The sequence below is a fragment of the Myiozetetes cayanensis genome, unplaced genomic scaffold (assembly GCF_022539395.1).
Source record: "Myiozetetes cayanensis isolate MyiCay16 unplaced genomic scaffold, myiCay2020 scf7, whole genome shotgun sequence".
Lineage (NCBI taxonomy): Eukaryota > Metazoa > Chordata > Aves > Passeriformes > Tyrannidae > Myiozetetes > Myiozetetes cayanensis.
In genome coordinates this window covers 31,114,795-31,137,883 of record NW_026087964.1, presented here as the reverse complement: position 1 = coordinate 31,137,883, position 23,089 = coordinate 31,114,795, and the positions used below count along the sequence as shown (strand labels likewise).

Sequence of the window (23,089 nt, the reverse complement as noted above, 5' to 3'; positions counted from 1 at the left end):
AATATATTTGATGTATCTGTATATTCATTCTCTGTAAGTTATTTTCCCATTCTGCTGTATTGTGAATATGAAAATGAATAGCACTGTAGAGACTTAATGTGCAGGAATCTTTTACAATTGATTTTTACCATTTAAAGAACACTTATATAAACAGAGTCATTTTCAGCTTCAGTCAGATGTCTGACTGCATTTATTTGGCCTTCTGCAGGCAAATACATGAAAATTCTGCAGGTAAAAGGAAGTGGCTCCATTCTATCAGTCTCTTAGGTACAGTATAGCTGTTCCACGATCCTTATTTTTCTTTACCTTTTTAGAAGCTTTTCTCTCCCACCAGATTGAAATGTTTATTATAATAAATAATCCTATCATCAAACATTATTAAGAGCTGAAAATTATTTGTTAGCAAAGTAGATTTTCTTAGCTTCTTCCTGAAAAATGAATCAAAATTATCTGTCAGGCTTTTTTATCTGCTTTTTTATCCAAAAAGTACCATTCACATCACTGAAGTGATACAGACTGCTTTTGGCTGAACAGAAGTGTGAGTCGTTGTCAGAACTCTTCAAGTGTCTGACAGTTGTTACTTTTTTGCAATAGCACAGGATGAGAATTAGTATTGTAGAATACGTGGATTTTAGCAAAATATGGAGCAAAGAAACTTAAGAATAGAAGGAATTAGGGCCATAGAGTTCTACACAACTGATAGGGAAGGGGTATTCATAAGAGAATGTCAAACCAAAGAAAGCATTAAATATATCAAGATTTTATAGGAATGAGTTACTTTGACACAGACTTACATTTTTCTGTGAAGTGTTATCAGTTCTGTCTTTGCTCCTGTGGCAAAAACAGCACCAGACTTTCTGCACTTTCTTATGTACTTGCTTATGCTGAAATGCTTGCTTAATGGATCATCTGTAAAATCATCAGGAAGATTTCATTCAAACTTTTCCTTCATATCCTTACTAGTTACTTTCAATACTGCAATTTTATGTGCAGAAAGAACTTTCAGGGTATTTTTTTTCTTTTCTTGTTCTAAGCTTGTTTATAAAATCTTGAACCTATTTTATTGATTATCTATTTTCCTCATTACCATCTACTAATATATCATGCAAAATATATGGTAATTTTATTTTTCAAGTACTTCAGATAATGTCTAATATTTAATATTTCTGTGGAGACCATCATATTGCCTGCATACATGGGAGATAGAAAATGTAAAGTAAAGTATTTCTTGATATTTTTGAGTTATTTTGTAATTACTATCTCACATGGAACACTCAAATCAGTACTGATGTGAGGGATTGAACTTGTTTTTAAGGTTAAGCTTGTATTTTTATTTGAATCTATACAGCTTGTGATTTGATAGCAAATTTCACTGAGGAATTCCTTACTGTTCTGTTTTAATCTCTGCTTTAAATCTATCATATAAAATTATGTTTTGTTATAATTATAGAATATATGATCTAACAGTACAGTCGAAAAGCCACAAATCTGTATTAATTTAAATAATCAAGACACAGGAATAGTACAGAGGACCATAGTAATCTTCAAAAACTTTAAATTCTGATGCAGGCTAACTTTTTACAGTGTTTGGAAAATTGTCTTAGGAAATCAAGCTATTTTGGAAAAGAGAGAGCAGATGAAATATTCTTGCTCTTACACTTCTCACTGAAGTCATAATTGGGTTTATATTCACTTACTCCCTCTTCTGCCATCTTCTGAAATAGCAGTGCCTCATACCAAATCATCAGGGCAATAAGTACTTTTGTCTACAGAACACTGAACTACTAGATCAAAACTGATTCTGGGAGAGTTTTACCGTATGTATCCTAATTTTCTACTTAAGTTAATAATTAATTATTGTTATAGATATTCATTTTATGGTGTTTAAGAGGTAGGTGTTTATAAGCATCAGGTGTCATTTGAAGAAATAAATTACTTGCATTAACGCCTTATTTGGCAATGGTGTAAAAAGCAATTTTTTTCTCCACTGAAAAAGGTGTCTCAGATCTTCAAGATATGTAAGAATGTACAATATGACTGCATAACGTCAGTGTCATATTATCAACATGTGAGTGGGAACAAATTGGAATAATTTTGAGTGTATCACAGCTCTTAAAATAATTTTAACTTGGAGGGGAATTAATATGAATTTGTTATACATTAAATTTAATGTATTTTAAATATTAAAAACATTTACATTCCCAAATATTATAAAAATTATTTCACCTTCTGCTTCTTAGGAAAAAGAAATCAATAAAGGAAGCCAGGTGTAACAAATAAGAATTTCAGACCCAGTGACAGTAGACAGACCTGGATACCTTATATCCACACACCTTTCAGTCAAGTAATATGTGTACTGCAATGGAATAAACTGAAGACACTCTAGCAGCCAAGCAGACTTTGATCACTTTTGTTCATGGATGTGACTCATATTTCAGTAGTCTCTTTTTTCTACGCTAGTGATCTTCCCTAAACTTTACAGTGAACTCAGTGAACTTAAAGAAGCCTTTACTCACTTTGCAAACAGACATTAAATACTCATGCTGGGCCTTTCTTAAAATATCAGATACTGTCTCTTTGTTACAGGTTTGGTTTGGGGTTTTTTTGTCCAGTGTCCTTCACATTCTACCAAGCAAATTATGGTGAAAGATGAGTTACTTTTTATGATCACGGTGCTTTCATTAATCCAGTTTTATAGCAGAAATGAAACTCGAAAATACTAATTTACCTACATTTGTTTTATTTAATGGTTTTTGTTGATTCATGTTTCTCGTTAATTACACCTATGCTTTCTGTTGATTTCATGACACATTAAGATATCGTATACAGTTAAAGATGATAAATACACTGTCAAAACTCTCCTTTGTTTTCTGAAGGGAAGGTTAAAAAGAAAAGAAAACAAAAACAAAAAACACAAACAAACAAAAAACAACAACAAAAACAAAATAGAAAGAAATAACATCTGACTTGCAGAGATATTACTTGATAGTGTAGTCAAAGACCTAGTTTGCTCCTGCTAGATCTGCTTTGCCAGTACGTTTTTCAGTGGAGCTAACTGGATCCTTTTTCTACCATTACCAGACAGAACAGTTGTTGACCCATACAGAACACGTAGTGTGCTTCCCCCTCCAAGGATGAAAAGCGGCTATGTTAGCTGTGTTATCTCAGGTCTCTCAGGACATTATAACTATCAGAGGCAGAGTACTAGCCAGAAGTTGTGGGAGTAGTGCTGCCTTGCTGCACCTTTTTCTTTTTTTTTTTTTTTTTTTTAATGCTACAAGAATTGTAAATAATTTTCCTTAAAACATCTCAATCTCTAGTCTCTTTAGGGGAAAACCCTAAGAAAATACATTTATAGCCATTTATAGTCATTTATAGACAGAAGTAACAGTTTTAAAAATCACAACATTGAAAAAAAAACCAGGTGAAAACTGAAGATTTTTTCTTTCAACACAGAGGGATACTGAAAAACACCCTGAAATAGATACTCAAAAAACCTTGGTTTAGATTTTGAGCTCTCTAGGAAGTCACCTTACAGACAACTTACTGAAAAGCTAGTCTGTCTCCTACTACCTTTCACCTAATTTTGTGTGATAATACCTGCAGTTCAAATCCAATTAGATAGTTTTTCATTCCTTTTATATTAATTTGAAATCATTAATTATATCAATACTTGCTCTATTCTTGGTAACATCAAAAATATCTATTAGAACCAGTCATTACAATATTTTGCAGCAATAGTCATCATAGAAAGTTAGTGCCCTATACATTACAAGATTTTAAAAAATCGTAAGGTTATGAATATTTATAATGATTTGGGTGAATGAAAGAGGGTAGCCAAGAAAATACAAATTCTTCTATAATTATATTCATTAATTTTTAGGTGATATATAAATAATGATTTTGAGAAAATAAAAATACTTTCTGCTTTGTTCATATTTTAATACTTTGCTCTTCCAGTAATTAAGTCTTATGACATTCCAGAAAGCATAAATCCTGCTGAGATGTTTAAATTTGGAGCAACCTCTTGATGTGCAAACAAAAAAAAAAAAAAAAAAAAAGAAGGCACCCAGGATCATAACAAGCTGTTTTGCTTTCACCTTTGAAACAAAATTGAATGATAAAGCACTATGGCCTACTGAAACTGTTCCAACCTCGTTGTTAACTAGAACCTCCGTTTGAAATTCATTGCCTTCAATTACATTTTTAAAAGAATTTTAATTATGTGCCTGAAAAGAATAAAGATGCTTCAGGCTCCATTTGTTTATCATGGAAGGCCTAAAAAAAACGAGGACAGAGCTTCCCAGCTCATGCAGGGGTTGCAGAGAGAGAGAGATGACTTTTAATTCGACAAGTTCAGAGAGATTTCTTAGTTTGACGCGCACAGCAGGGGGTCTTTGAGTGCCTGGCAATACTTCAGCATTCTGAGCTTTGAAAGTCTTTCCCTGCAGCAGAAATTGTATCAAAAGCCAATGATAATATTCCCTGCAAGGTAAAGGACCCTATTGAAGATTTCTAGAGCTGTTTATTTATTCATCACAGTTTTTTCTTTTAGGACGTACCAGACTTATAGGTAATAATTCACACAGATGCTAGGAAAATTAATTAAATAAATAAATAAATAAGAATCTCTCATTAATCCTTCAATTTTCCCTTAAATTTTCTGTAGGCCATGTTCAGCTATAGCCACGTTCACCTATAAAATTTCCTGTCATTCCCTGTCATGTATTCTGCATGCAATCTTCACTGCAAATCTCAGCTTTTCCTTATTTTTGTCAGAATTGTAATTTTTGTCTGCCTTCTACCACCAGCTGAGCACATAAGATGTTTATGGCCATTACTTTCCACTAAACCCTCAAAGTGATTGATTAATTTTACAGAAGAACATTCGATTTCTTAGGGGTCTTTTTTAAAGTAGATTTGAGATAACTATTTCAAAGCCAAGATTAAAGCATTATTTATATTCCGGAGATCAGAGTTTTAATGTTTTGGCACTACATTTATTTGAAAAGTATACACATATGTTTTTATTTCTGTTTTTGTTTTGTTTCTGCAGCTGAGCTGCAACTGTGAGACTGCGACAGCTTTTCCCTTGTGTAATGTCAATGTCGGTTATCATTTTGGCAAAATCAGCCATCTCAGTGAAGACAGAAAACCCTTCTTTCCTTCTTGTTTTTCATCTGCAGTGGCATTCCAAGTGACCTTCCCTCATAAATATTGGTGAGTGACCACATGGGGAAAGCAGTTCCTTGGCCCAAAGAAACTTGTTGCAAAAAATTTTGTTGACCTGATGGGTTTTCATTTTTTCGAGGTATAAAAAAAACCCACATATGCAGCTTTTGGTTGTGTTTGTTTGGGTTTTTTTAATGATAAGTTGAGGTATTTAATGACACTTATTTCTCTAGACTTTTAAGTATTTATAGAACACTACCATGTGCTATCTATTCAAATTATAAGAACTAGTCTTTCAAGATACTGTTTTACAGGTAAATACTTCCTGACAGCAAACAGGAATCAGTCCTTTCATCCTGTTACTTTCTGATGGCTAAATAGTCTGGAATGGTATAAATTTATCATAACACCCTATATATGGCAAGATGAAACTTTCCCAAGTGTAGGAATTAAGGAAGATAGCTAGAGGCTTTTTTCTGGGACCCTTCTGGTTTAGGAAGTATGCCTAGGGTGAAATCACATCACTGCAGAAATTCTGATAACTACAGGGCAGTCCAGGAATTATGTCGCAACTGTAGTCATTCCATAAGGCTGTCTAAATTACATAGTTCAGTACTGAAAAAGTTTTCAGGTCATTTGAGGCTATCTCAGTAGATTTATCCAGCTTGAGATATCCAGTATGGCTTAAGAAATTTTCAGTGTTGAAATGAGATCATGAAATAGCCACCCATAGCTCAGGAATATTTACAGTATTGTGATACACAACTTTATAAACTACATACTCAGATACAAAAAATATTTAACCTATCCTGGAACCATTTGGAAGCTGTAAATATGCGCAGGATCTAAGACTGGGAATTATATAAGGATTACATATATTAAAACTAAGACACTGACATAAAGGGTCACTTAAGTAGCTGCCATTCAGTATTAACTATGTTATTGCAATTATCTCCTATTCAGACTACAGTCACAGAACTGTGATGTATCATTTATGACTATATGATAAGTAATGTTTGACTTTTTTCTTAACCGTGTGTGTACTTGAAGTATGTCAGTTTAAAGGACTGGAGCATCTTCAAAAGAAATATTAATAGGAGCATTATCATGGCACCAGCCTAATAAAATAATGTCTTTTCATCAATGGAATGCTTCCAGGGAAAGGAAAGGCTGGTATATCTTCTGTGTACCTATCTCACTGCTTAAAAAGTGAACAGTGGTGCTATTTACAAGTTCCTCAGCTGTATGTTAGGATTGGCACTGATTTCCTTGACTGCTAGTAATCAGGGGACAGAGTGGAGAAGGAAGACAGAAAGAATTTCGTAGCATACATTTCTATGCTCTCTCAGTGTTCTTTATTGTCTCTGAATCAACTACATGATGGAGCTGGGGCTTCTTACTCTTTGGGGAGGTAGCACTTGGTTATACTGGTAAATCAGTATCAGGCTTAGTTTTGAGGATTTGTGTCAATCTCAGAAGTGAAATAAGTCTTCGGTTTGGTATGAAATCATTGTAATAACAGTTAAAAAAAAATGTGTTGCATGAATACATTTTCTACAGCTTTTCCTCTAGTAACTTCATGATACCTGTAAATACATACTAAAGCATTTAGTGTGGTGACATATAATAGTAAGGTTGCACACCATTTAAAAAATGAGTGGAGGGTGGTAGAGTTTCAAAGCATTCAGCTCTTGAGATAGTCCTTCTTTGTGTTTTCATTCTGAATTTGTCAGTCAGCTCATTCTTTATGTCTTTCGAGGACACTGCATAGATTTATAGAAGCTTTATGAAATAACTTGCTGTTTGATCATATTATGATATTTTGCATATATAGCTGCTTTCCTTTAAAATGCGAAGGACAGAACTATACATAGTCCAACAATTAAAGACTCAGATTTTCTTCCTTCTATGCAAGATTCCAAGTATAGGCATACAGTTCACAATTCATAAAGTTATAATGACATTTTTTGAAATCTTGCAAGGGCAGCTGGTATGCCAGTAACAGGTATCACAGGAACTGGTATACCAGTAACAGGTAAAGGGTGATCATAAGTCCTGTTAAGGACCACAGCAACTGCTTTGTCCTCACTTACAGTGCAGCAGCTTTCTAGAAGTTAGGAGCTGACCAGAGGGGATCAAATACAATAATTACAATTTCTCAGTGCATATCTATTAGACAAAAAGGTGTCTTTTTTACTCTTGACTACATCCACATTTGTAATTAGAAAGAAATGAACAAGCATGATAATAATTTGTGATATTACTTTTTTCTGGTTTAATTTCATACAACCATGTACTTCAGTGTGATCTACCAGATGATTCTAGATTCAGTAATATGCTGCCCCTAGTGCATTTTGCATATATTTGGTATTTTGTTCAAATTTGACATGTTACAAAGGGTAAGAGGGCTTACTTCAATAAAATTGAGAGGTGTAAATTGGTAAATAAATGTATCAAGTATTGCATAGATATACTTAAAAATATTCCCTCTACGTGAAGAAGATTAAATACATTCTTGGTTTTGTGTCAGGTGGGATTAATCCACCTCTGATTATTTTATTGTTTTTCTTAAATCCTCAACTATGTATCGGGAGTTTGGTAAAAAAATCTCATGCAAGCCCTAACACAGAACTTTTAAAGGCAAGTTTGCCCTTTTGAACCCTGTAGCTCTGAAGCATATATGAAGCTTTATGAGGACATTTCCTTGCAACTGAATTCAGATATCAGTTGATTTTGTGCACTGCATTAACTTTCAGAAGTATAAACTATCATTAGTCTTAGTGTTGATCTCCTCTAAATAAAGGACTTTGCTGTAAAAATATGTACATTTTTCTTTGAGTCTTTATGGTTTTTTCTTAATTTTTATTTTGCTTTTGTCTAAACTCTTAGGAAACTGATGAAACTGGAATTATACAAAAGTCATATAAACTGCCAGCTAGTTGAAACATGATGCTTCAGGAGCTGCAACTAATAAAGCCAGCTTTCCTTTTGAAATCTTGTTTTCTTGGTACTCTAAGGTCACCAAATTCAACTACAACCCTGATTACCCTATTCCTCTTATTACCCTCTTTGCCTGAGAAACAATAGAACTGTGCTTAGTCTGCACCTCCCTGAATGCTGAGTAGCCCAGCCATCTCCTACCCACGTTCCTCTCCCTTGGCATATTAATTTGGATCTCCACCCTTGAAACTCACAGGGTCTTAATTATCTGTAAAACTTTTTTTTCTCTGATTTGCTTAACTCTTGACAATCACCCAGCTGAAAAATTACTAAATTAAAAGAGATAGGACACACTTTGAGTAAGGCTAAAATATGTAGGCATTAAAAAAGATTAAAAAACAAGAATTAGCTGGAATCCCCATGCTGCCATTAGGAGTAAGAAACAACTCAATAAGAAACCCCAAAAAACTCTCCACAAATGTGTGACAATCTGATTATAAAAATTATTAGAGATGCCTCTCCTGAATTAAGTTGCAAACAAGATCATTTGCCAAAATCAATAGTACAGCTTTTATTGAACAGTAAATGAGATATTCAGGAAAGGAGATAGAGACAGAGAAACAGATTAAGTAGAAAAAAGATATCACCACTCCATAGACTGCAACGTCCTGTTTGGTATTCTTCTGGTCTTCTCAGTGATTGTATCTCCCAAGTGGCAGAGGGAAAGACTCCTCTTCTTCATGGAGTTTATATTGTGCGGAAGCTAGATAGAAAGACCACCCCTGAATGATGTAATGCTGGATCATGGGGCATTTTAGGAGTCTTTGACACCTTCTAAGATGTTGCAGCTGTCAGTGTAGTTCAATCAATCATGGCCCATTATGGTCCATCACCTGAGATGAATAGCCCAGGTGAGGTGTGAATGTCCTCTGTGCTCCCCAGAGGGGTTTTCAAAGCTGAGTCATCATGTAAGGGAGGACATTGACATGATGAGATTTGCCTCTTATTAGCCTCTTCCCTTATCTGGAAATGCAGTTTATAGGTATGTTATAGGTATGCATGCTCTTCTGCACCTGGGATAGTTGGACAACAGTACCACCTTATCTTATCTCAAGGCCCCTTCACAGTCCAAATCAGTAGGCCTATTCAGGGAGGGGTGGGCTTCCATAGATGAGCAGCTGTTTTTTTGCAGTTTGCTTTTGGTGATCATAACATTAACCAATTTTTTAAACCATTTAACCCTTATCAGTCTCTGACAAAATGTTGGGGTTTTTTAACTAAACTGCAGATTTTCATGAACCATACTATGGTTTTTAATTCCATTTTGGATCTTTTGTTTGTTCTAATTGCAAAACAATTCTCCCTCCCCAAAGTTTTTAACTTAGAAAATGTGAATTACTGATGATAACTTGAGATTTTACAGTGATTATTTAGCGAGATCATCCCAACTGCTCATGTGTAAGTCTTATTAACCAGTAAAAATAGAGAAGACTAGTCAGTGACTGTTTAGCATTTCACGGATTTCACAGAATATTCTAAATTGGAAGGGACCCACAAGGATCACTGAATCCAGCTCTTGATGAGTGAATGGCCCATACAATTGAACCTACAACCTTTGTGGTTTTAGCACCATGCTTTAACCAACTGAGATAATCTTCAGGTTTACATGAAATGTTCAGAGCGGAAAGACATTAATAAATAATTCTGAGTCATCAAAATATTCCTATAGAAATCACAAAAACGCTGTTAAATGCTTGAATAACATGGCTGTGTTTCATCAGATGTGCTATTAATTTTAGTACATTGCAACAAAATAAAAAACTATTATATGCACACATAGAAATCATGAAGATAAGTTATTCCTTTCCTAAAGAAATATAATTTTGATGATATGATTTGTTAGAATACGAGAAAAGCTTTAAAATATGAATGGTGGTGCTATTTCCTCTATGAAAGCTGCTGTGTAAAGGAAGTAAATGAGAGGGCTCAGCAGAGATGACAGAAGCCTTCTGAGTGACAGCATTTAGGAAGCATAAGGTATTCATGTGGTAATACTCTTGGGTAATTCTGTAGCTGTCTGGTCTACTATTCAAACATCCAGGTTGAAGTTATTATGCATATATTCTTGTTACTTGCTTACAGTTACACAGGAAAGTTGAAATAAAGTCGTTATTCAGATATCATGCTGCAAGAGGAGGGAAGAAAAGATATTTCATAAATATGTTTTCTATTTTTTGTTTCTCTTTCTTTGCTTTCTATTTTATATCTGTAAGAAATTTGATTCTGATTTTAATTTTGTTTCAGATTAGATGCATTTTTAACTAAAGGTTTGGAATTATCAAACTATGAATTTTATCATTTTATAGTGACTGTAATAAGGGACTCATGTATAAGTACCACAGAGAATGACAACATCACTTAGATTTCAAGCATCTGGTACTTGGACTGGCACCCAGTTCTGTATTATGTGCTGTGAACTAAGCAACAAGTGTCAGCATAAGATGCTAAAAAGAGTCAGGCCTAAAGTGTGCTGATAAGAGATTTGCCACAAATCTCATGTTCTTCGGCTACAAAGAGGTGTCTTGTCAGAGCAGGAGTTGCAGCTGACTAGAAGTAGAGTAACTGTGAGAACATTTACCAGGTTAAGGGTGCCCATATTCATAGCTAAACTTAAGCTTTGGCTCACTTGACTCTCATAATCTCAGAATTCTGGTCCTTGCACATATCTGTGTGCCTCTGGTGGCAGGCATAGGCCTTCCCACCATGAGGGTGGTAAGGGAATTGAGCTTCTGAACAAGTTCTATCTAGACACACAGTCTAGACACCATTCTTAGAGAAGTCTCCTGTATTCATCACTAATGTTGAGAAACTTTGGAAAATGAAAGGGAATAGAAGGATCAGAAGAAGAACAACTGCAGCCTTGTGGTTAGTATAGTCTCCATGGAGAAGAAAGGAGAAGCCCTGGTCTCAGTTTTAAGGACTGCTCCTGCATTTTTTACTGAATAGTCGTTTGAAAAACACCTTTCAACTTAAGAGATTGATTTCTTGTAACAAAGAATACGTTGACTTTACAAAAGTTACTTAAAACTCACATAAAGTAGAATTAGGATTTTATTTGCTTTTACATGTTACAGATACAAGCCTTTGGAACGAAATAATCTTTTTCTCTTTCTCTTTCTCTTTCTCTTTCTCTTTCTCTTTCTCTTTCTCTTTCTCTTTCTCTTTCTCTTTCTCTTTCTCTTTCTCCTTTTTTTTTTTTTTTAATTTCAATTAGTAATGGAAAAAAAGATACCTTCTATATCCTACTGTATACTTTCCTTCACAGGAATCCAGGGATTCATGTCAGGGACATCAGGGACATGTCTTGCCCCCCCTTTCAATTAGGGGCAAGATTTCTTCTTCAGTACTCTATCTCTTTTTGTCAAGTATGCAGGTTTTTTATGCATACTTTTCTGTTTGCTTTGCAAAAGTAGGTTTAAAAGGCGTTGTGGACCCTTGACTGTGTAAGGCTCTATTATAGAAACTTTACATACACTTTATCAAAGAGGATTGGCAATAGTCAGATTTGCTGTGAAGTAACTCGTGTGACTCCCTGTGACTCTTTAGCTTAAATAATATCCTCTGATTTTGAACATATGCTAGTAAGCCATACCAAAATAATGAAAATATACAAAGAGATAGAATGCAATTACTAGGCAAAAATGAGGACTTTAGGCCAATGAAATTTTTTTTTCATTACCAGTTTGTTGCTTTTATTCCTGGTAACTTCTGATTGACATAGCTATAGCATTACTGTAAAACTGAAATGAATAGAGCATCAGTCTACACTTAGACTTTTGAATCATCAGTGAGCTGTGACCGACTGACAACAATCAGCAACTGAAGGTTTGCCAGCCAGCTACATGTACATTAATGAGTTCCTTGCACAACTAAATATTCAAGAAGTCTAAAGCGGAAATCAGAGATGAAGATAGTTTTAAACAATTCTTCTTTTAGTGTCCCACTTAAGCCACTTTTGAAGTTTTCATGGTTTACAGTTTTATTAATCTCTGTTACATTATACACAGTTGTGTTACCACATTTTCCAGTGCCAGCTCAGGAACTGAATACAAGATGTACTAAGGCAACATTAGCACTTGCAGAGATAATGGACTAAATTGTAAAGGTCTTCTTCCCTTATGTGTCCACAGCAATATGCCAACAAATTTCTTCTTCACTAATTTAAAGCATATCTGGAATTCAAGCATATCTGGAAATCTGATTTGCCTTCAATAAAATTCTGCATTCTGCTGGTGATATATTTCTCATATCTACAATACAGTCTAGTTTATGTGCATCTGCACAGATTCTGTGGGCCAGTATAAAGGCAATTTCAGACAGACACAACAGGAGGCAAATTCTGTCTTCAGTGCCAAGTGTATGATTGTGTAGGTGTGACGCAGCAGCCTGGTAGTGTTTCTGGTGCAAAAGCTAATCAAGTGAATTATGCAAATGAAGTGAATATATTTCTCTACCAGAGGGTAATGTGCTAAAGCACGTAGAAAGTGAGGTGATAGGTGACAACCAACATGCCTTCACTAAAGGCAAATCATGCCTGACAAATTTGGTGGCCTTCTAAGATGGGGTTACAGTAGTGGTGAACAAGGGAAGGACAACAGATGTCATCTACCTGGACTTGTGCAAAGGGTTTGACACTGTCCCACACAACATCCTGGAGTCTAAACCGCAGAGACCTGGATTTGATGGATAGACCATTCAGTGGATAAAAAGTTGGCTGGATGTCTGCACTCAAATTGTGGTCAACGGCTTAATTTCGAAGTGGAGACCAGTGACAAATGGCAATCCTCAGAGGTGTGAGTATTTGGATTGACACTGTTCAGTATCTCCGTCGGTGACAGGGACAGTGGTATTCAGCGCACCCTCAGCAAGTTTGCTGACACCAAGCTGTGCGGTGCAGTCAACAGGCTGGAGGGAAAGGATGCCATCAGAGGGACCTTGACAGGCTTAGGAGGTGGGTTGATGGAAACCTCAGGAAGTTCAACAAGGCCTTCTTTCCTCACCACATGGGATTTCCCTTAACAGCACAGACTTCTTCCTTCACCACCCAGGCATTTTCCCTCACCACTCTGGGATTCCCTCAGGAGATCCAGACTGCAACCCTCACTTTGACAAGACTTAGACTCTCATCACTGAGAAGACCACAAGAAAAGGATCAATTGGGATGCTCTCAGAATCCACAGAGTGGTGATATTTTTTCTACTTTTTCTGTCTCTCTGTTACTCTCTTTCTCTCCCACTAGCTCTCTTTTTGCAATTTGTTTCTATCTCTCTCCACCTCACATTTACCGCATACATAAATAAAAATCTATACTACTTACTTCAGCATATGGTCTCTTTGCACTTAATTTGGGCAGAGGCATCTGTCTGATAATTTAAAGAACTTGATCATAACATCTTTTCAGTTAATTTTTAAATATACTCACATGCCAGGTAAAGAAAAATTCAAAATGTATTCATACCAAAGGTATTTATTGTATTAGCAGAGAAAATCAATGCTTTAGCTAATGGAGTCTAATCTGCTAATCAGAACCATATATGGTTATAGATATACTTTATGCTTGATTATTTTCAGGTGCAAATATTAATAGTGATTTTTAATACATAATTCAATGCCAGCATGAAACTCTGAAATTAAATGTATATATCCGTCAATTAAAAAAGACAGTAATAGAGAAATTAAATGGATAAATTTATGTCTTTAGGGCTAAATGAGCTATCAGTCTGGTTTAAAATTTTCCAAACTATATATACAAAATTTGAATGTGATTTTGAAGATTGAGGAGCCTATGGTTTATTTGTTTTCAGATTTGAAAATTTATCCAGCTTCTTGAAAAGTCTAAAAAATATTATCACGGTTTTTTTGCCCCAGACAATACACTAGTGAATACTACATTCATAACAAACTGACACTATCCTAATTCCTTAAAAACTTTCGTACAGGTAAGGTAGTTTTAAACTTGTGGATGGTTATAAAGGCGAGACCTGTGCTCTGTTGTGAAGTGCCCTTACTGAGTTAGGGCAGAGCAGTACCAGGGGAATACTGAAGTCAAACTAGCTTCAGGCATTGATAAATGCTAAGTTACCAGGAGCTGAACACTTGGAGGATGTATTTTCCCATCCAAGTGGTTCTTTACTTTCTAACAAGAGAGAAACTGGATTCAAATTAATGCACAATTTTTTTTTTTTAAAAGTGCCCACAAAATACCCTATTCCTTTTTCTGAAGAACTCCATAAGTGTTTTATTTAACTGACCAGTTCTTACTATCTCCTTTAAAAAAGAAATTAGCTGTTAATATCCTGGGAAATGTTTGTGTTAAAGGTCATATTAAACAAAAGTCAAATCTAGACTATCTGAGGAGTCTGGAAAAGATGTTTAATGCAAATTTTTTGTGGAAAAAAGATGTGTGTCACTGCAGGTCATCTCTGAATATTCTTGTTGGGGTTTCTCTGTTGGATATGCAATCTCAGCTAAATGTTTTGAAGAGGAAGAATCAAATAAATTGCCCTATTTTGGGTCTTTCTCATCTGTATACAGTTGTGCAGCTCTAGTAGACCTGAAAATTGCCCAGAGACAAACTTTTAAAAAATAGAGTGCTTTTGAGGCAGAAAATTGCTTTTCTGTAGCATGGTCTAAGGGACAGGATGTGACAGGAGGACAAGGAGTTGTCACTAGGTAGTGATATTGTAAGGCATATCTTACATAACAAAAAGGATCATTTGTCTCTTTTTTCTTTCCTTTTAAGCTACAAGAGATTTAATTGAAACAGCTGAAGGTATCCCCCCACTGAACCAAGAACAAGCTATTATGTTTTACAATTAAAACTGAAAGTTCCTCTCTTAACCCACTTGTAATAGCTATTCATTCCAGAGTGCATGTGGTGTGGATGCCTGTCCAGTACTTCAAAAGTCTTATTCTCAAAAGGAAGAGTAAAAAAAAAAAAAAAACCAACTCATTGTACATGCATGTCAAATATTAGTTTGATTCTTGTAGTATAATAAGAAAAGAAAGTGGTTTGTGCTTTTGATTAGCCTCTTGATGTTTGAGAGTGGTTTTGTATGGCTTAATTTTCCTTTTTATGGCAGTTTGTACATATAAAACAAAATGAAGAAAGGAGGGGAGGGGGAAAGAAATGTACCATTTATATACTTAGGATACGAGGCCTCCTTTGGGCCCATTATACATTAATGGGTCAGCTGAGATTTATTAGGATATGTATATTAATCTTTATACACATTCACATACTATAATTGTTCCTTTGGTACTATAATGTGATTAGCTGTGAATTTGTGCAATATTAACAATAATATGGATTTCCATATTACAGAACAGTAATAACAAATCGTTATTAAAAATGCATGTAAAGTATGGGATGTGAAAGTGCTTCTAAACTCTCAGTAATCTGATTATGTTCTGTTGTTTTTAAATACCAAAATGGCTAAGTCTATACTGTAAAGTAAAATCTTGTATGAGGAAATCAAAACTTTTATCTCCCACAGAAGTGAACAAATGAGTCTGAAGCTGTCTTAAAGAAAGCGTCTGTTTCTCATAGACAGCTGAGATGTGGATCTTTGCATTACTATAATCTGAAAATATAGAAAAAATAGAATGCAGAAGGTAATAGTAATGTTCAATAGTTAAGTTTTTCTTTTAGTAGAATGCTCTTGTATATAGGACTGAGGTGCAGTGTGGAAGGAACTGTCTAGGATCCAGACAGAAAATTCAGCATTGATACCTCTGTATGTCAAAACTGAAGTGTTCTTCTCTCCTAGTGTATGGATGGTAATAATTCCACATATAAGACAATCATTGTCTGATATAAAATATAGCAGGAGGAAGTGTTTAATTTTACCTTTGTGAAGTTAATTCTTATTTCTCAAAAGCTAATTACTTTTACATTCTCAAATGGTGTAAAATAGAGCAGCCACTTTGATTTCAGATAGCTTGCAGCAATAATACCTCCACAGGCTGCACAGGGTTGTATAGCCTCATCTGTTACTTTCCTTTAGCTTTGTGATCAAATATGATTGCAAGTTATTTTTATAAGGCAGTGATGTTGAGTGAAAGTTTGTTTAGCCTCCCTTCATGACCCCATAGTGGGAAGGTGTCTTCTTTGACCTCTCTTTCTTGAATCACAAATTTTTTATCCTTACCTTGTGCATATTTGTGGGAATACAAGGAATTTCTTTATTATACATTCTACCATTTGCCACATAGACTTAAGATTCAGTCTTCGATCATTTCCAAAGTTCTTATTAGCATCACAGTCCCCATTTTTCATTCATCTGATCTAAGAAAGTTTAAAGATTTATTAATAGATTGCATACTGTAAACCCTTACCATAATGAAGGAATACAATTATTCATTTTTGTCTTTGTCTTCTAGAAATGCTCCTTTTCAAACTACAATTTTTTTTGGTCCTACAAGCCCCCAGTTTCCTAACAATAGGTGCCCTTGATATGCACAGAGTAAAACAGGGGTTTTGTTATGCATTTAAAAGATATTCCTTAAACTTTATTTATTTTTGTTATTTCTTTTATTTGAGAATACAGTTTTCCCCTGTTTCCATTTTTTGCTCCAATATTCAAAAATCCTACCAAATAAACAATGTTAAGTAAGTTAGGTGTAGGATTTCTACCTCTTTTATTTTTATACAAACTGCAGAAAAAACCCACCTTCCTTATTCCTGCTCATGGTAATATGCAATTTAAGTGGAGGGACTTTTGTCATGCATTTTACATGAAGATGATGAGCATTCCATTGTATTCAAATGCTTGTGGAATTGCTGTAAAATGACATACAGCAGGTGGGCCAGTGTCATTTGTGAAAGTCTCTCTGAGCTGCAACTCAGGCTGCTGATATTTCTCACTGGCACACCATACTGCTGCAAGGCAAATACTCTTCTCTTGCTTAGCTATTGCATTTTGTTTTGCTGCAAATCAATCCCTTATTTTTAGTTCACATTTGTTCTGTTTTTTGTTTCTGCTTACTAATTTTGACTGCAAAAGGAAGCAAGTAAAAGACGACCATTAAAAGCAGAGTTCCATTCAGTGTAGTTTCAACAGCAACGGCAGGGGTAGTCCAAGGCTTCTGTTAAAAAACATGCCTTCTCTCATGTTTGATTGAAGGATTTTCTTTTAAAGTTGTGGTAACTGAACTAAATCTTTTCATATGTCACAGCTAAAGCTTTTGTATCTTAGTTGTAGCTGTTGCAAAGTCCCCTTCAATATTTTACAGTCCTTCCTCATAATTTTAATGGCAACTTTGGGGATGTATGTAGCCAGGTACTGTATCAACATGGTTAGTCAGTTAGTGAGTTATGGATTAAACCCCAATTTTATAAATTATTCTAAACTCAAAGAAAAAGCATACATATTTATTAACAAATATATTGGAGAAATAGATTAGGAGCATTTTGAGTTGTTTACATAACTGACATAATAACCCCAACCATTTTGTGTAATTAAATTGCACAACCCACTTTCTTTGATTTTGAACAAAATTTCATTGTCTTTTTAATTTAGATTTTCAGCGGTCTAATCTGGAGAAGATCATTTAAGAATTTTGAACGTATTATTGAAATAAAATTAAATAGAAGATTAAAACTCCTTATATTGGAACATTAATTACACAATTACATGTGTCATGGTTCAACTATGAAATTTTAAACCAAAGTATTCTTTCAGAAACTTTGTGGAACTTATGTTTCCAGCAGTTATAAAAAGATGTTTTGAACTACCTATGGCACTTTTGTTGCTTCGACCTAATGAAAACCATTAGGTTTAATTCCCTTGTTTGCTATCTGTAAATATCTCATAATCCTTATGAAATTATGAAACTGGTCAAAATACCTCTGAAATTAAGTAGTTTTCTTTTCCCTGGGTGGAAACACACTGAATGCAAACAGTGCAGGATGTATCAGGCTTAGATCTTCAGTGAAACACCACTACTTCATACTTACCCCTATACAGTACTTTCAGTTCACAGGAAAGGTCAGAAATGTTTTTTCTTGATGAATCTTTGATTTTGAAAATCTTATTAATCCTAACTTCTATTATATTTAATAATAATCATGGATCATAATAGCAATAATACTATTATTATAGTTATATATGTTATTATAATATTATAGTAAATAATATTAGCACTATCATATTTTGAAAGTACCTTCTTGTATCCTGATAAATTTATTTCCTAATGTGGCAGTAGGCTTTTTTCTTTTGAGTTGTCGTTTTTCAGGGAAGTGACATTTCTGAATTGTCTGAAGACATTTGCTTAGAAATGTTTGTTAAATGTTAGAGATCATATTCAACAAATCCTACTTAAAATGTGTTACACTGTCTTACAGTGTGTTTGGTAAACCATAACTATCTTTCACAGTGGTAATTTTTAAGGTAGAGGGTACACATGGGGGTACATCCTTCTTCAACCTCTGCTCTCTTATGTAACACAAGTTTGAGTGATTCTTAAGGTTTCCAGAGCTGTGTCACATACTGCTGCAGCCCCTCAGGAAATGTCAGTCCAAAATAGTGGGGCTTCACAAATCCTGAGCTGTGATAGACCCAGAAGGAAGCTTTGGTTGCTTTTAGCTGGAGTTAGAGATATCCCAGTTTTCTCTGACCTCAAAACACTCTGGCACATCACTTACACTTGGCAAACAGACCTCATGTTCTAATGGTATTCATTGTGTGTGAGGACTTACACATTATATATACCCTTTGGGACAGCAGAGCCATGTTCAATTACTGCTGAAATTCACAGCAGTCACTTACTGATGCTTGTGACACATAATTTATACAATGATCACCTTTAAAAATGTGTGAACTTTCCTTGATGACAAAATCACAGTTTCTCAGTATTCTTAACAGTTCTGTGAATAAGTGGGTGATGTTATCTAAAACATAGCTGGAAAATTCCTATATGTTATTTGTATAGTAGGGTAATTTGAAAATGTGACTTCTCTGTTTCAGAAAATAATGATCTTTCTAAAATTTTCAGAACTTACTCTAGATGTTGAAGAGTCTAATTGAGTTCAAACCAGGTTAAAATTAAGCCATACATAATGTTTATCTCTGACTTTCAGATCTGCAGGTGTGGCTGTATTCAGCAAATCTATCGAGCTGCAACAGCTTTGCTATAGAACTTAGGCAGAGAGGAGAGAAAAAGGATCAAAATTCAGAATATATATAGGAGCATAAACATTCCCATTGGGCAAATTTAATGTATTGCATCGTATTACTCAGAAGGCACCTTGTCATTCTGTTTAGGAAAACACTTGTTTTGTCTACACTCTCTGCTATTTCTTTCTTCATTTTTCTTTTTCCTTTGGCTTTAATTACTTTGTTTTAAGAACACTGACAGTTACTGACCACTACAGCAATAGGAAGAAGTCAATTCTGTGCTTCTGATGGGCCAAATGTTTTGAAGCAGTGATCTATCCCAGTTCACAATATGGATTTAGGAAATTACTTTTTAGGAGACATATGTACTTTCAAAGTAATGGTAAAATGATCAATGAAAAAGTGCATTCATTCACTTTCAACAGAAGTAATTTGAGATCTCTATCAAGTCAGTTTTATAATGGTGTGTTTCTGTGTATGTTTGGTCATTTTTCCTGCTTGTATCTAGTTACCAGGTAATGTCTTCTACTTGCCAACAAAACAACTTCGTGACTGAAAATGAAATAATACATCTTTCCACATTTACATTTATAAATTACTTATTTGGCAATAGGAGTGTAAGCACAGATACATTTAACTTTGTAAGTTATTTTCAAAATTTTCCAAATACTATAATTTATTCTTTTTCTTCAAGCCTCTTGTGGTCTTTTAGCCTAATTTAATTTTTTTTAAAGCATTTATATTATTTATAGCAAAGAACAGTGTGTAATGTTCTTACAGCAGAGAACTGGAGGCTCTCAGAGTGAACAAAAGAAAGATAAAATGTCTCTGGGTTTTTGGTCTCTTTTCTGTCGGAATAAAGTTTGACTCAGTGTGGAGACAACCTACATGCAACCTTTCTCTACCCGCCAACCAGCGCAATGGAGTTTTCTTTTGACTCAGCTGGATATTGTTGCTGCTTTCAGATACAGAATGATTTTCTTTGATTTTTCCAGTACTGTATTACTGGATAAAGAGCAGGGAGGGAGAGAAGAGGCACACAGTAACTGCATTGTTGTCATGTTTACGGTTTGACCATAATCTTGTGGACACAATTACCATTTTTGTTTATAATTAAGAAAAAAGGCCAAACACATTAAGTACATCTAAATAATATTGAGTGATGCTAAAAGTTCTAGAGTATGAAATCTAAAGAATTTGTATCTAAAGTATAATTTCAAACTGATCAGAATCCGAATTGATCTTCTGTTCAGAAAAGAAACAACGTATTGTGCTCTGCCCTTATGAATAAAGTAGTTCAGGCTTTCTCTACCACTGATTTCCTTTGTAAATTATATAACCTTTGCAAGACTGAGTTTCCTTTATGATGTACGTGTTTAAGATTCCTTGACTACTTTTAGGAATACTGTGCTGTAGTACCTAAATACAAGTAACTAAATTATTTCGTTTTCATTAAAATATAATTTATTATACCAGTGTTTATTGTTCTGGTTTCCTGGCAAGCAGAAATGTGAAGAGAAAGCTATATAAAGCCTCTCCAATGTTTGGGCATCAGAACATCCATGGATAAATACAGTTTCTTCATGTAGTGAAACAAAGATAATTATTTTGTTCAGTTTCTCTAGGGGCGCATTGACTGTTTCAATCCATACATCCCAAAAAGGGGTCCCTGGCATATTACAAGGTACCCTTGTTTTCTTGCAGTAGCAGTGGACTCTTGAGAAATTACTAGTGTCAGTAAAGCAGACTTTCTCAAAAGAGGCTGTTCTTACATGCCACTATTGTGTCTCTAATTTGTGAGCCTTTCCAGCAGTTTTTTTAAGTATGGGCATGTAATACCTTCAAATAGCAGCAGAAGTACTGATAATATGCATGTTATGGACAGGAGTTCTTTTTAACCCTTAAAAGGGTAGTTTTCAATACAGTACTTTTTTTCCAGTGAAAATTGAAGTCGCCCATTGTGCCTTATGCTAAAGACAACACAGGAAATACAAACACCTAATTAGAAATAAAAGGTTTGTTGTTTTAGTAGTGCCATCCTGATGAATATTTGAGTTTGAAAGGAAATAAAAAACACAATAAAAGTCTGTCAGGGGAGAAATTGGCTGTTTTGGTTAATGTCCACAGTTGCATGTTTTTGAATTATTTAGTTTCTTTCATTTACCCAATCCACCTGCAAAAGTGAACAAAAAAGGGAAATGTTTCTTCTTTTCTTTTTTTTTTTTTCCCCCTAATCTCATTTCTGTGATTGAAGAGGGTGGAAAAGAAAATAATTTTTCACCTAAATGTTTCTGTAATGTTATAGAGAGGAAATAATCCTTCTGAGATGTCTTTAGTTTAAGAAAAAAAAAAAAAACACATTACAATGGAGATTTTAATTTAAAACTGTTTCTGGAGTTCATACTTTGTCTTCTACCAAAGGCTGTAAGTCGTAGTTCAGACTGGCTTTCCTTGGAAATTCTGCAAGTGGAAACAACAAAAACTATTAGCCATATTAAACTTGCCTAGAGAGGTGCAATTTATTTAGCCATTACCAAGGGGAAAAAAATTCTTTCACAAAACAAACACTTCTCTGAATTTTCAATCTGATGATCTTGATGGACCCACACAGAATTTTCATATGACAACAATGGGAACAGTAATTCATTACTTTACCATACACTAAAAATCATAGATGTGGGTATTTGGTTGATCCTAAAATGCAGTATTTCCACTTCCTTACAGTTATCCACAAAGCAGGCTTGTGTTTGCTGTGGCCCTAGAGGAACCATATTTATCCCTTGAGAATGTTTCTCTCTGGAGTACCACTACCAATGTCTCTCAAATGTTCTAATTAATTATGATATTTCAGTTCAACTCATCCATTTATTTCCATAATGACTTAAAGTTTTCTTTTCTGCTTCAGATCTGACAAATGTCATATGACCAAAAGTCTGTAGTTAATTACATGAGATAGAAATGTGCTGATTGCTAAGAGTTTCCTTTGTCACCTGACTTCAGAACACTCATTTTCTTTCATGGTAAGACCATTAAGGATAGAAAGTTTATGTCAATGAGGAGGAGTATTTACAGTTCTTCCTGTTAGGATTTTAGATTTGACATTCATACACTGGCTGACTTAGAAACTTGCAACTACGCCTTTAAAGAAGCTGCTGCAGAATTAGAACAAACATTGTTTGGAGAACCAAAAAGACAGAGTTTGCTTTGATAATTTCAAGTACTGTAAAATTTGTATGTATGCACCAAACTGAACTCTGTTAAATAAAGGTCAGTAAATATACATTGCTTTTTGAGGTACTTTGCCCTCCATTACAAGAGCATCAGAAATTGAGTGACTTTTCCATTACTGTAATTCAGATAGTCAATAAAAAATAAGACCTAAAATGTTTAACAGTTGAGAAAAATTGAGCCACCCTGCTAAAAACTTTACACTTCTTAATAATAATGTCTGAACAAGTATTAAATCCAAATATAGTAGGAAAATTACCTTAATTAGGTGTTAACATTCACCAGACCAAAAATACTTGTTTTTCAGGCAACTGTAGGCAAAATTTATATATAACACATGCTTTATCACAGGGATTTAATATCTTATAGTACCAGTTGTATCTGCAGTTCATTTTCTGATTTCCCCTAATACCTTCTGCAGCTCTGAATTTATATCTTTTAAAACACTTAAATCTCTTTATTTGTGATTTTGACACAGCTTAAAATAAAAGCTACCTACCTATATTAATCCCTTTTTATATGAATTAATAATTTAGGGGTAACATTGCTTTTATAGAACTTTTAAAAATTAT

At 34.5% G+C, this 23,089-nt stretch overlaps 1 protein-coding gene across 1 annotated transcript in view; it reads left to right on the top strand.

The window, feature by feature from the left end:
* The window catches only part of TENM3 (teneurin transmembrane protein 3), a 1,298,714-nt gene that overhangs the window by 491,078 nt on the left and 784,547 nt on the right, over positions 1-23,089 (top strand). The window contains 1 exon segment of the mRNA XM_050338169.1: positions 5,057-5,220. The gene's annotated coding sequence lies outside the window, so the exon portion shown is untranslated.